At 44.1% G+C, this 15335-nt stretch overlaps 2 protein-coding genes and 1 long non-coding RNA gene across 3 annotated transcripts in view; 1 reads left to right on the forward strand and 2 right to left on the reverse strand.

The window, feature by feature from the left end:
• The window catches only part of HSPA14 (heat shock protein family A (Hsp70) member 14), a 440582-nt gene that overhangs the window by 316456 nt on the left and 108791 nt on the right, over positions 1-15335 (reverse strand). The window lies entirely within an intron of this gene.
• Positions 1-15335, forward strand: part of CDNF (cerebral dopamine neurotrophic factor) — a 149707-nt gene that overhangs the window by 79673 nt on the left and 54699 nt on the right. The gene's annotated exons all lie outside the window — the stretch shown is intronic.
• On the reverse strand, positions 1996-5887 carry LOC144770488 (uncharacterized). Its single transcript, XR_013598909.1, has 2 exons — positions 5498-5887; positions 1996-2794 (listed from the first exon to the last, which is right to left on the reverse strand). It is a non-coding gene; the product is annotated as an uncharacterized LOC144770488 (long non-coding RNA).

Below are 15335 nucleotides of genomic sequence, written 5' to 3' on the forward strand. Positions count from 1 at the left end.
GCTCTACAAAACCCAATTAATTATAATAATAATAATAATAATAATTTGTAGGCACACTTTGCTAACTGTTTCTTAAAAGCTCTGAATGAGCCCCGGCTGTGAAAAGGGTCCTCATCCAGCATCCCAGCTCCACATTGAGGGTGGTGAATCCAATCCTCGTGGCCCCCTTTAGTTCTGGGGTGGAGCGTTGCTCGGCGGCTGGGCCGCCGCCTACTTATCCAAATGCGATGGTAACTCAAGTAGAGTTGCACACGAGCTGGGATGGAAGGTTACCAGCCTTCCTTCACGGTATGGACTCAGTCCAGCATGCCAGTTGATTATAAACAGCCTTACTGCAGCCTGATGCATTTCAAGTCTTCTCTTCTTCAGAGGCTTTCGCGTAAGTTACGTGCTTTGGCGACCATTCTCCTCCATTTAATATGCACAATGACACGCCCACAATGGGGCAGCTCCGATGAGTCAATGCGTGAGCATTGTGGGAGTTGAAGTGTTGGAATTCTTTTCCTTTAATTTGTAGGCACACTTTGCTAACTGTTTCCTAAAAGCTCTGAATGAGCCCCGGCTCTGAAAAGGGTCCTCATCCAGCATCCCAGCTCCACGTTGAGGGTGGTGAATCCAATCCTCGTGGCCCCCTTTAGTTCTGGGGTGGAGCGTTGCTCGGCGGCTGGGCCGCCGCCTATTTATCCAAATGCGATTGTAACCCACGTAGAGTTGCACACGAGCTGGGATGGAAGGTTACCAGCCTTCCTTCACGGTATGGACTCAGTTCAGCATGCCAGTTGATTATAAACAGCCTTACTGCAGCCTGATGCATTTCGAGTCTTCTCTTCTTCAGAGGCTTTCGCGTAAGGTACGTGCTTTGGCGACCATTCTCCTCCATTTAATATGCACAATGACACGCCCACAATGGGGCAGCTCCGATGAGTCAATGCGTGAGCATTGTGGGAGTTGAAGTGTTGGAATTCTTTTCCTTTAATTTGTAGGCACACTTTGCTAACTGTTTCTTAAAAGCTCTGAATGAGCCCCGGCTGTGAAAAGGGTCCTCATCCAGCATCCCAGCTCCACATTGAGGGTGGTGAATCCAATCCTCGTGGCCCCCTTTAGTTCTGGGGTGGAGCGTTGCTCGGCGGCTGGGCCGCCGCCTATTTATCCAAATGCGATAGTAACCCAAGTAGAGTTGCACACGAGCTGGGATGGAAGGTTACCAGCCTTCCTTCACAGTATGGACTCAGTTCAGCATGCCAGTTGATTATAAACAGCCTTACTGCAGCCTGATGCATTTCGAGTCTTCTCTTCTTCAGAGGCTTTCGCGTAAGGTACGTGCTTTGGCGACCATTCTCCTCCATTTAATATGCACAACGACACGCCCACAATGGGGCAGCTCCGATGAGTCAGTGCGTGAGCATTGTGGGAGTTGAAGTGTTCGGATTTCTTTTCCTTTAATTTGTAGGCGCACTTTGCTAACTGTTTCTTAAACCGTGAACGAAGGCTGGTAACCTTCCATCCCAGCTCGTGTGCGACTCTACTTGGGTTACCATCGCATTTGTATATATCGCGTCCTGCCCTGTGGTCCGCAGCAGAGAATCAGCTCCACACTCCCCCCATTACACCGGCCTGGGTTGCTATGAACATGTTGCATCCTGGGAGTGGTAGTTCTGACCATTCCGATGAACTTCCACAGGTGTGCGACATTGACTGGGGGAGGAGCGGCCCTACGCCTATAACCTTCGAGGCAGCAGGAGAAACGGAGTCGGTTGCAGTTGGTGTTGGGCACTGAGGAAGGCACATTACGCCGAAATGCATCTGCCGCCACTAGAACTGTTACAGAACAATAAAGTCTGCTTTACCTGCTCCCCTCTGGGTCCTGCTTCATTCTTCGGGAGGAGGTTTTCGCTCATAAATATATATTCATATATATAAATATATATATATATATATCTCCACGGTTTTCCTCTCGAAATCCAAGCAAAAGGACGACAAGCCACACCATCCAAGTACCGGAAAGTTTGTTTATTTGGGCATAAACAGACGCGTTTCGAGCTCACGGGCTCTTGGTCACATGACCACCATTTTTTTAACTTGATATTTATAGTGATTGAAAACAATAGAAAGGGAAAACAGCATCCGTGTTTACAAACATCACACGGAGGCTGAGTCAGTGCAAGACCTTTAAAAAAAGGGTTATTCAAAAGGAAATAAATAGTGCACATTTCCCAAGTGTTCTGTTAGAGGCCAAACAAGCATTTAGCTAGAAATGTGACTCAGAGAGAACGCAAAAAACGCATGAGGGTATAGTACCCAATTTGTGCATTATAGCGGAGACCTATTTGGAAGGAAGAGACATCAAAGATTTAAAAGAATGGGGGATAAGAGGGGGTAGTCATAGATAAGAGAAAGTATGCAATAGATATGTAAGTAGGGCTGGCAAGAAATAAAAGGAAAAGAGATGGAGAATACTCTACGGGAATAACCAAGTGGATTGGGTCAAGTACCCCTAATCAAAGAATCAGTAATATCTACTTAATCATTATTATTTCCCAGTTATGTCCATCTATGTTTAGTAGTCTTCATGCCCTATGTCTAGTGACATTTAAATCACAACTATGAGGAAATCAAAGGGTAACTATAATCTCTATCTAGTCAATAAATCGTGTTTGTGTAAATCAAATTGCTAACTTCCCAAAATGTTCAATCCCGTGCTCTTAATCATAATTTATAGTCTTTCATGGAGTGATGGTGCTCGTAACAGTATTCACCAATTGTGGTATATAACTCCTTTCAGGACAACTTGTTTCTAAAGAGAAGGGAAAAAAATGGAAAGAAAAATAATTAATTCAAAGCAGTTTGACAGATATATTGTTATAGAAGATAATCACATATTTGTACCATGTCCTCATTCACTTAATCCAAACTGTCTAGTCTCCCCAGGAACTCAATACGACAATGCTTAACGGCACACCCACAGAACAACACAATTAATAAAACAACTCTTATAAAAAAGAAAAAGGGTTTAAAAATCAGATATTTGTCATGGAATCTGAGTATCAAGAAGGGGGTTTAGGAAGCTCACGGTTTGATAATTTATAAATGTACATACATCTCCTCATCGATGTTCATCCCAAATGGTACGATACAGCCTGCTTGTAGGATAAATTTGGATTCTGCTCTGCGTAGTGCTGTCAAGCGGTCACCTCCTCTGACATGTTTGGGGATTGAATCAGGAGCGAAGAATTTCGCCTTGGTCCAGTCTCCATCATGATACTGATGAAAATGTTTGGCCGTGCTGTAAGCGAAATCCTTGTTCGTGATCGCACGCCAATGTTCTAAGATTCGTTTTTTCACAGGGAAAGTAGTTGAACCGATGTACCATTTGCCACACGGGCAAGTTACTACATAGATAACATAATCAGTGGTACATTGAATGTTTTTGTTGATTTTCCATTTCTTCCTCACTCTCTTGAGTTCAACTTCCCTTACATTGGTACTATAGCTGCATGCCTTACATTTTCCACACTTAAAAAATCCGCCCTTCGCTGTCAGCCATATTTTTCTCTTTTCTAAGTGACTCTGCACTATCAGGTCTTTGATGGATCTGCCTTTTCTGTAAGTTATAGAGGGGTGTGGGTCTAATCTTTCTTTTAACACCTTGTCCTGTAAAAGGATGTCCCACCTCTTTCGTATTATCTGGCTGAATGCGGAGGATTGAGTGTTGTAGGTGGTTATTAGTCTTATAGGAGGTTTGAGAGGTAGTTGCCTGGCAGTTGAGTTTCTAAATAGTGCATCCTTCCGGTCTATGAGGGCCACTCTTTCTTCACCCTTTTTGAGCATGTTGGGGTGGTAACCTCTCATAGTGAACCTTTCATGCATTGTCTTTTTGTGCTTCAGGTATGTTTCATTGGTGCTGCAATTTCTCCTGGCGCGTAAAAACTCGCCAAAAGGGATTGCCCATCTGAAACTAGGAGGGTGACAGCTTTTAGAGTGGAGCACGGAATTTCCGGCTGTTTCTTTCCTAAAAATCTCGGTCTCAATCTTGTTGTCTTTGATATTCAGTTTGATGTCCAGAAAGTCAATGGTTTTGTGGCTATATTGCATAGTGAATTTCAGGTTCAAACGATTTGAGTTAAGTGCATCCTCAAATTTCAGTAGCTCATGTTCATTTCCCTCCCACACAAAAAAAAACATCATCAATATAGCGCAGCCAAACATTTACGCAGGTAGTCCAATGTTCCAGGTCGTCACTCCTGAGCACCTGCTCCTCCCACCAGCCTACCAAAAGGTTGGCGTAGCTGGGGGCAAAGCAGGTGCCCATAGAAGTGCCCTGGATTTGTTTGAATAATGACCCATTAAACAAAAAAACATTCTCTTCTAGACACAGTTCAATCATTTGAAGTAGCATTCTTGAGTGTGCTTCCAAATGCCTACTCCTTGTTTTCAGAAAGTATTCGCAAGCCTTCAGGCCATCCCTATGTCGAATAGATGTATATAGACTTTCTACGTCTAAACATACAAGCCAGAAGTGAGATTCCCAATTAATATTCTCTACTTTTTGTAGGAAGTCTTTAGTGTCTTCTAGGTGGGAGGTCAGATCCTTGACATAGTACTTGAGAAAGTAATCGACATAATGTGAAACATTTTCTAAAAGACTATTGATGGAGGACACAATAGGTCTTCCAGGTGGTTGTGTCTGATTCTTGTGAACCTTTGGTAGTAGGTAGAATGTGGGAGTAGTGGGATTTTCAATGATTAGGAATTTGGTCTCATCCCAACTCAATAGTTTCTCCTTCTCCCAGTCGTAGATATTTTGGTGTACCCTATTCTGTAACTTATTCAAATAGGTGTGGTCCACTCTGGTATAACACGTGGTGTCAGATAGTTGCCGCATGGCCTATGTGATATACATTTTCTTATCCCACAAAACCACATTCCCTCCCTTATCTGAGGGCTTAATGACGATTGAATCGTCGTTCTTTAATTCAATTAATGCCGCCCTCATTTCTGGCGTGATATTTTGTTTACCCAAAGGTTTGTTTAAAAGTTTTAACATGTCACTGTTGACAAGGTCATGGAATAGGTCTATGTTATCCCTTGGTAACTGAGGTCTGTATCTCGATTTGGGTCTGAACGGTGTGGTCACAGTGGTAATATTAGATTCTAGGTTAGTGGTTAACAATGCATCAGGTGTGGGGGCAGGTTCAGTGCACTCTTGGATGGCAGGGACCTGGGATTGTGTCAGATCTACCCTACCTTCCTCATGGAGAGTGTCTAAGAGATTTTGCAATTCCATATTCTGGTTCAAAGTTGCAGCAGTACTACTAGTTGATTCAAGGTCATTTTTCTTATGCGAGTGTATTTTATGCAATTTAAGTTTTCTCACAAACATGTACATATCTATACGGGTCTGCGTGTAATCAAATTGAAGGTCAGGACAGAATGTTAATCCTAACCTAAGGACCTTTTCCTCATTATCAGTCAATTGTCTCTTTGATAAGTTCATTACCGTTAATTCTGTAGTCTGTGCATCCATTACTTGTTCTTCAGTGTCTGGCTTGTGTTTCCCACTCCAGTAATTCCTGAGCCTGTTGCGCCGCTGCCGTTGTTTCTTGCTTTTACCTTGCCTCCTCGGCCTTGATATCGGGTTCTCCCTCTTATAGATTGTTCGTTGGCCTCCATCACGAGGCGCATCTCGTCGGAAAAAGCCGTTACATTGGAGTTGTCTTGCATATTTACATCAGTTGAACTTGCGTCAGAACTCAGGCTGGTGCCAGATTGCCATCTGTCTTTGTCTGCCATTCCAAGTGCCTTGTCCCTTAGTAATGAAGAACGTGCCTTATCGAATTTCTTTGCGAATGTCAGGATTCTTCCTGATTCTTCCTGATGTATATATATATATATATATATATACACAAAGCTCCGCTGCCAAAGACAGGAAAGACCAGCACTCCAGTTAGGTTTAATCCCAATACGGATTTATTTACGCAACAATTCAACAGACGCGTTTCAGCCTTAGCTTTCGTCAGTGTCGGCTGGCGTCAGCAAGGCGGCCATTGATATTGACAAAACGTAGTCATCGAAGTACGGGAAGGACTAATTTCATTCCAATTGCAGTCGCCATATTGGAATGTGCAAAGAAACAACAGAACGATTTCATACACTTTCTTCAGATAAATGTAGCATTCAACTTATATTCTTTGATAATTCATATTAGGTAAATCTCTGTAACAACATGATTCCAATATTTACAATAAAAAATCTCATATTTTTTAGAGAAACTTTTGTTTGTAGTTATTGAGCCCTGGATGGGCAGATGTTAGTTCTTGGAAAAACCACCTCTATTAATTGATGTCAATTATATACATTTGCTATATTAAGCGAGGTGCTTTTAATTATGCACACACGTATTCTAAAACGTTACTCTAAATTAGTATACTATTTCATTTTTAGAACTCATAGACCCTATTCCCCCAAAAAAGATTCATTTCTTTAATTTTTTTAAAAGACACAGCACAAGATAGTTCAGAAATATATATACATATGTACAAGTTACAGGTGAGTTATCAGCTCTTCCCCAGCGTTTAAGCCCTTTGGTGATTTAGTTTGGAGTTTGATAATGTATCTCGACTCCAAACGTCGTAACCTCTTCTGCTTGTCTCCCCCCCTGATGCCATTAGGGATACAGTCTAAGCAGAAGAATATATATATATATATATATATATTTTTCTTTTTTACTGAAAAACCATGGTTTCAGGGACGTTATAGTTAGAAATTAGCATTTAACAAACCTTAGAAATCCACTGAAAAAAACTCGGGTTTCAGGGACGTTATAGTTAGTAATAGGCATTTAAAAAACCTTTGAAATTAACTGAAATAAAACACAGGTTTCAGGTACGTTATAGTTAGTTGGATATTTCACTCGTACAAAACCAGAGAAATTCGTCCGTTAGAGTTATAACAGCTGAATTTGTCTGGTTTTGTATGAGTGAAATGTCCAACTAATTATAACGTCCCTGAAACCTGTGTTTTTTTCAGTGAATTTCAAAGGTTTTTTAAATGCTAATTTCTAACTATAACGTCCCTGAAACCTATAGTTTGTTCAGTAAATATCTATGTTTTTTTAAATGCTAATTTGTAACTAATAACGTCACCGAGAACCTGTGGTTTTTTTCACTGGATTTCAAACGTTTTTAAAATGTTAATTACTAACTATAACGTCCCTGAAACCTATGTTTTTTTCATTGAATTGCTAAGGTTTTTTAAGTGCTAATTTCTAACTATAACATAGTAGTTGCGTTTGCAGAGAGGTGCAGAAAGGGGGCTGGGCCTCCGACCAGTGCTCAGGAATTCCGCTGCGTAGGGCTTACAGGAGGTACCAGGAGGGCGTCTTGGCCCCCAAAGTCCCTCAAAAGTAAAGCGGACGCCATCCCCCAACCCGTAGTGTGTCAGGAGGTGAGTTTGCAGAGTGGTGGACAACATGGGGCATGGACTCCGAAGACCTCTTAGCAATACCACTGTGTGGGACTTACTGAAGGTAACAGGAGAGGTAGTTGGCCCCCAAGGACAACCTTGGGGGCCAACTACCCCTCCTATTACCTCCAGTAAGTCCCACACAGCAGCACTGGTAAGCTCTCAATGCAGGCCATGCCCCCTTTGCCCACCACTCTGCAAACACGCTCCCTGGTGCGCTCTTGGATAGGGATTAAAGTCCCTTTTGCTGCTGGAGGTCGTTAGGTGCCGACTAGCCTACCTGACTCCTCCAGTAAGCCCCAGATAGGGGGATTGCTGAGACGTGGACACAGGCCACGCCCCCTTTCCCCACCACTCTGCAAACGCACCTCCTGGCGCGCTCTTGGTTGGGAGATAAAGTACCTTGCCTCCTGAGGGTCACTGGAGGCCAACTAGCCCTCCCGTTATCTCTAGTAAGCCCCACACAGCTAGATTGCTGAGAGTTGTCCAAGGCCACACACCCTTTTTACACCACTCTGCAAACGCGTTTCCTGGCGCACTGCTGCTCGGGGGATGAAGTCCACTTTAGTCCTGAGGACACAAGAGGACCTCATCTCCCCACCAGCAATGCTCCAAGAGGCGCGTTTGCAGAGTGGTGTAAAAAGGGGTGTGGCCTCGGTCTACCTCTCAGCAATCCCACTGTGTGGGGCTTACTGGTGGTACCTGGTGGGCTAGTTTGCCCCTAAGGACCCTTAGGATTCAAGGGGACTCAATCCTCAAGGGGGGCTGTGTGCCCCCCCCTTCTCTTAATATTTTTTGGGCCCTGGGAACCCCATCCCTCAGGGCCTGAGATGTATATATTTTTTTATGAATTGGGAAGGCCCCCCTCCCGAACCTGATTTTGGCCCAACCCCTAGAGCTTTGCCTCTTTAAAAAAAATCTCCATATTTAATTACGGGAGGAGTGCACGTGACCCTCCTTCCCTGGGCCACTTTTGGCACCTGGGACCTTATCCACTGGTGACTGGCCTCGCGCCGGCGGGGAGAGCCCCAATGCCCCGCTGTCTCTGCCGGCTATCCGCCTGCTGTTGGTGCCGGCATTGCTTTTGGACAAAGGGAGCTGCAAACATGCAGCTCCCTTTGCCCAAAAGCAAATCTTCTTAGCTTCATGGAAACCAGAGCAGGTTTCCCGCTCTCGCTTCCATGAAGCAAAGCAGAAGTTTGCTCCCGCCCTGCAAACTGCAATGTCCCAGGGGTAGGCACCCCAGGACATTGCTGGAGCCAGCCCTGAGGGGTGGCGGCGCCCAGGGCCAACTTGAACGTAGCCCTTCGGAGGTGGTGGTCCCGGGGACCCCCTGAGCAGGCCAAGGGGGACAGGGGGTTTCTACCCTGCCCCCTTTTCTTAATATTCAACCTTTTTTCTTGTTCAACCGAGTAACAAGATGGCTGCAGTTTGAAGTGTTGGCAGCCAATCAGAGACAAGCTCATGATCGGGAGGGTTCGCAGATCCACCGCGGTCACCAGATATATCATTTTTATTTTTGAATTACCCAGGAACTACTGAACGGATTTACACCATTTAAAGCAAAGAGTGCACTCTGGACAAAGAGCTATCTCTCTGCTAAATTTGGTGTACTTCCGTTCAGCAGTTCGGTCTGTAGCTGCGACAACATTTTCCTATGGAAATTAACATGGAGAAAATGAGTTTTGGGACCTCCTTTTTTTCTCGGCCCCCGCTTGATGAATCACCCCGAAACTTTCAAGACAGGAGCTTACCGAAGTGCCCTATTAGTTTTGAAAATGTTGCGAAGATTCGTCAAATAGTGCCAAATATACTGCCAAAAGAAAAAACGCTTTTTGAATAGAAACAAGGTCCTAACTATACGTACCTACTGGAGCCCCCCCAGGTAATAAATATATATATATATATGCAAAATAGTCCACTCTAATATCTTTCCTGTTCCGTCCCAAGATAACCCTTAGTATAATGTAACAAACACCAGTCTTAGACAAATTCAGGAAAATGTTCCAGAAAATAGTTAAAAGTTAACTTTCATTAACCACACAGCTTTTCCAAATATTTCCCGGTATTCCCATTGTCCAGCAAAACCATTCCAGAGGAAGCAATAGGGAAATTATTAGATCTACGCAGCAAGCTTCTGAAAGCAGCAACGAAGTATCATGATTGCCTAATAAAGGCGCTGAACAAAGCATTAGTTATACTTGTTAGTCCAAGATGGCTGACAGCTCTCCAGCATAAGCAAACTTTTGTTGCCTCCTGGGAATCATAGTTCAATGGCAGCCTGCTGTCATTTAATGTCTTTTCCATGCATGTGTAGCTTTGGTCCAGACAGCGGTGACACCAGCCTTTCCTTTGCTGAAAGGAACTTAGGGCCTGATTCGCAATGGCGTTTTGCCGATTACTGTTTAGCCGAGTACGACTTACAAAGGCGTATTGGTGGTGGACCTCCTGCTGCGCCAGGGAACGGTTGTTCCCTGACGGTGGCTCAGGAGCACCACAACGCATTATGCTGAGCAGAGACTGGGGCAGTCTCACTCAGCATATTTTGAGTTCTTGCACCGCCAGCCTTTTCATGGCGGAGCCCTGCCATGAAAAAGCTGGTGGTGCAAGAACAAAGGAGGCCCTACAAGGTCCCCATGCCCCCCATGGAATGGGGATACATTAATTCATGGGGGCACATTTTGTGCCCCCCTGTCTGTATTCCCCTCAGTTTCAACACGGCATGGACTTCACTGTCCATGCCCTTGCTGGAACGTTTGGCCGTTCCCATTGCGGTACCTGTTGTCACGGCACCACCATGGGCAAGGCCAAAGAAAACACCAACCGTATTACGAGTTGCACATTTGCAACTCGTAATATGGTCGGCGGTGCTTGCACAGCTTTAGAGCAGCAGAGGCGGCATTGCTCCGTCACCACTGCGCCAAAGTCGTAATCAGGCCATTAGTGTGAGAGGGTTTTGAAGTACTGCTTCTCTTAGCTAAGCCACACTGAACAGTAAGTATACAGCATCTTCAGCTCCATTTTCTGACAGTGTGCTCGCCGAAAGGCCACCATCTTGGAAGTGAGGCTCCTGGTTTTAATGATGTAATATATAAAAGTCTCACAGGTAACATGGCACATGGAGATTTGAAGCAAGTTCCCAGATCACTACTCAGGATCAAATCCCTTCAAATATTCCAGATAATACATTTTTTTGTTCTATCTATATTCTTATGTGCCTCTTATTGATTTTCCAGATTCAATTTGACGGGCATATAATGGGAAACAGGCCATGCTTTTGCAGGATAAGGTTTCAACAAGGATACATGACACACTGATCGACTTTTCATACACTGAGACGATTTAAAATCTAACATTAACTGGATTTATAATCTGATCAATCACAAATGGGACCCTCAAATGTAGGTTGCAGCTCACAAGATTTTTTAAAATCCACTTTCTTGTGAGTAATCTTACTTTTTCTCGTACAATAAAATGAGGTGTTGGATTTCTCTTAGGATCAGCATAAAATGCTTAAGCATCTTTAGTTTTTCCCAAGGCCTCTTATGCAGATTTCTGAACGTCAACTCAGTTAAGTATTGTGGCACATAAACAACTGATGTAGACAAAGTCTGATCCAAAGGAAAGGGAGTCTGTGGGGGTGATGGCCACACATACAAACGACAGGCAGAACATGTGCTTGTCACAAAAATACCGCTAGGTCACTACTGGAGACCTAGATCAGTCACATTCTGTGACCTTGCACCTCAGAACAGGATGGTGTCTGATGCCAGAGAGTGCATTTCTAAATTTGAAAACTGCCCTCTCTGGCATCAGACAACCTCTATTCTTAAGTTGCACAGGGCATTAGGGGGCAAATGGAGTGGAGGGTACACTGGAGACTTGGGCGTGCAACTGGGGTGGGGAGAAGGGGCCATGAGTGTCCTGGTGTTATTGGGGGTCGGGGCATGATAGTACAGGAGGAGGGCTTGTGCATTTCAAAAGCAGACGACAGAGAAACAACACCTCTGCCGCCTGTTGCTCACCCTTCTTTTATTGTCGCAGCACAGAGCAGTGCTAATAAAAGGAGGATCGGCCTCAGTTTATTTACAGTGGCAATTTTTGTTTGCACTTTTGTAAAAGTCAGTTTTGCGATTTTTTGCGTTGATCACGAAATCGCAGTTTCCTGGGGTCTTCTCAGAGAGAATCAGTCTTAGTAAGTGGAAGATATCAAGGACTTCACAGGCCCCGGGGACAACCATTTTAATGACAGGTGTCATAATAATTACCTCCTGACAAACCGGATTTCAAGTAGGAACTCCAGGATGCCACAAGACTGATGGGTAACAAGCTGAGGAGACAAGCAGTATGTAGGATACTGAATTTACCAAAAAGAACAATAAGAAACTGAGGGAATAAATAACAAGGGGGAGCCTTGACCGGAGGAGAACTGGAAATAACAAAGGTGGGGAATACAGTTGTCCCGTGTGAGGTCTTCGGAACCTGAGATCCTTAATAACTAAACAACATATTGCCAGGCTTCAGCTCCATCTTGTATTTTACACATTAACTGTTATATGAGGAACTCAGCCACACCATTATCATTAACATTTTTTTTGTTGAGAATAAGTCTAAAGGGATTTTGTACTTTATCTCTTGGCAATAAAAGCAACAAACAGAAATAGAGGTTTGCTGCTTAACTAAAGGTGGTGTAGAAATGGTTGTACTTTTCTACAAAGGATATTCTTCACGAAATTGTAGGGTTCAAAATAAGGAGAATCATCCCGACCATCTCTCTTAAAGCTGCTCCAAGCTTCTAATATTCAAACCTAAGCATTCTCTTAAGGAACATCCCTAGCGTAGCATAATTCCATAAGAATGTGACACTTCCACCATTCCATTAAACAAGATACCACACACTCCCATCTTATACAAACAACAACCAGCTCCCACACCCCATGGCCTTATATGTTTACATGACTAAAGCTTAAACAAGAACATACATCATAAACGGGCTGGGGAGCAACTAAATGATACAAGCAAACTGAAATACATGCTATGCAGTACAATAGATACAATTTACAAGGATACAGAGGATTTTTCAGGAATTATATTCAGGAGATGACACTACACCAATACCTGAAGATTGTGAGAAGACCTTCTCAATTTCCTACTATAATATTCTAAATATTTAGGTACCTTTACGACTCTTTGACTCCTTCTCATGCCATCCTTTCCAATTTCATCATTCCCACTACCTAAGGTCTCCATTCTTTTACCATCTCTTACCACAACCACACTATACAAAATCCTCACTCTTGAGACTGCAGAGAACAATTTTATCACTCTTATCGGATTGAAAAACTTTGCATCCTGACCACTACCCAGTTTTCTGATTTTCAGTCAGTCACCAATTTGCACTCTTGTGACTTTCACTCTTCTTTTACCGCCAAACTACATGTTTCTGTCATCCATTTTCCTCACTACTTTCTCCCTGCAATTCTCCCTCTTTCCACCCTTCTCCTCGCACTTCACATTCAACCAAGAGGAAGACATCACACTGTTTGGCTGCATCCCTTTGAAAAATTCAAAAGGAATTTTCCCTGTAACAGAGTGTGGAGTCAAACAATAAACCTCAATTTTCTTACATACTTCTCCTTTCCACTCCAATCCACAACTGTTGGCAAGCTGGATGGTTTCTTTAGACACCCTTATCATGTAGTTCCTATAAATCTATATAGGATCTGCGCGTTTAGACAACATAGACTGTGGGATTGGTGTCCAGATAGATTCCAGACACCCCCACCGGGTATGTTCGCCTGTAAACCAGCTTGCTCTTAGTGCCACTATGGACTCCCTTTACCAAGGAGAGAATAGTTCTTGGCAACTATCGAACATGACAACTCTGTCCCATCAGGGATCGTGGAAACAGTACAGTACTTTTCGCTCTGGCACTCATGCCCACTTTGTCTCGGAGAGATACACAGAATAAATAGTGGGGATGTTTTCAATAAGCATTTTAATGTAACCATCGTCATTCTAGTGTAAAATAGGTGTGCTGAAACAACCATAAGACAGAGACGGATATAAATGATTATACGCACCAATAGAGCAAATGGTAGACTCCTACCATAATGCTAAAACAGTGAAGAAATGCAAGCATATACAGACAGTCTTGGATTGAGAAAGGTGTTTTTAATTTTGTAGATGAACAGGGTTTCCAAGCTGTGAACCAAAGTATGTAGAACATAAACAGCTAACACGTATTTAGCCCCTTCCTGGGGTGCAGGTCTTGGGGGTTTTCAGGGCGTCAAGTATGTAAATTCCAATTTAAAGTTGTAGTAAGCACAAGAAAACATCTGAAGAAGAATCTCAAAAGGTTCTGTGATGACACAAGGTCAACTGCTGTCCTACAGAAAGTAATCTTCAGATCTTTGCTTGTGCATATTACGACTTTAAATTGGAATTTTCGGACTTGCCACCATGAGAAACCTCCAGGCTTGCACTCCTTATTCTTTTATGTAACCAACCTAGATAATGAATCTACTACCACAATTCTTGCTCCTGGAATATACTCCACTACAAATCTACACTCTTTTTTTTATAACTCCTTTTATTTGCAAAAAAACAAGCTCAAGTTAAAGCAAACACGGGGGTCACGTCCAAGGCATGCAGAGAACATACAGCTACTTTCGAGAATCATCTAGGTTACAGCTTCATCAAGGTCACATTCAAAACTCAGGATAAATAGCAGTTACCATGTTTACAGATTGGTCAGCTCTTCGTCACGTGCAATACAGGGAGGTTCACAAATATTCCCTCTATATTCGTTCCATTTAGACCATATTGCCACCCATTTCCGCGGGCACCTCCGAGCCACATACACTGTCTTCTCCTGGATCATGCTCCAGTCCATATCCTTTTTCCAGGAGCCAAAGTAGGTGGTGCCTTCGCCCCCCACAGTCGCGCAATATTTCGTTTATCGATTGCTAGACCTAGTGTGACCCGCATTTTCCCTTTAGGTGAAAGGTCCGAGGGCTCCCATATATTGAGGAGACACCTCTTCGCCTAAGGTCGCAGCTCCACTCCCCACACCTCACTTATACAGTGCAACACCCGGGACCAGTAGGCCTGTATCTCCCGACATTCCCATATTATGTGCAGGAAGGTGCCAAGCTCCCCACACCCTCTGCGGCAGAGCCCATCCTCACTACGGCCCATCAGAACCAACCTCGTACCAGACATATAAACTCGGTGCAGGATTTTCAATTGGATAAGGCGTAGTTTGGCAGCTATTGCTATCTCTCCGGGGGATGAAGGTGCTTCACTCCACTCCTCATCATCAATTACGAGTCCATCCACCTCCCACTTTCCCCCTAGGGCCCTCAGCAGGTCTGGAGTGTGGTTTATGAGTTTGTTATACGTTAGGGAGATGGCTTTCTCCGGGAGGGAGCCATCTAGCAGCCTGTCCTCCAGAGGTGAGGACTCTGGGGGTCGGGTCCCCCGGAGGGATGTTAGTCTGGAGTGCATGTCTGACTTGCAAGTAGCTAAAGTGTTCTGTCTGGGCCGGATCATATGTTTGCTGTAGAGTGCCAAATGATACTACCCCAGTCGGGCCCCATAGATCTTTAACTTGCGAAATCCCAATCAGGTCCCAGTTCCGAAACCCTTTGGTTCGTCGAAGAGAGCCGAGTCGTTCTGAGGCCCAGAGCGGCTTTGCTAGGGTAAGTTTCCCTGCCCACCCCAGTTTCTTCTGCGCAATGTGCCAGAGTTGGACCGAGTGTTTGGTGGGGCCCATGAGACGATATCTACCCGGCCATGAGTAAAGGGCAACTTCGTAGTTGCCCCCCGGCAGGAGCCACCTATACATCTCGTATCCCGGGTCATTCCCCGCA

This window comes from Lissotriton helveticus, chromosome 1_1, assembly GCF_964261635.1.
Source record: "Lissotriton helveticus chromosome 1_1, aLisHel1.1, whole genome shotgun sequence".
Classification (NCBI taxonomy): domain Eukaryota; kingdom Metazoa; phylum Chordata; class Amphibia; order Caudata; family Salamandridae; genus Lissotriton; species Lissotriton helveticus.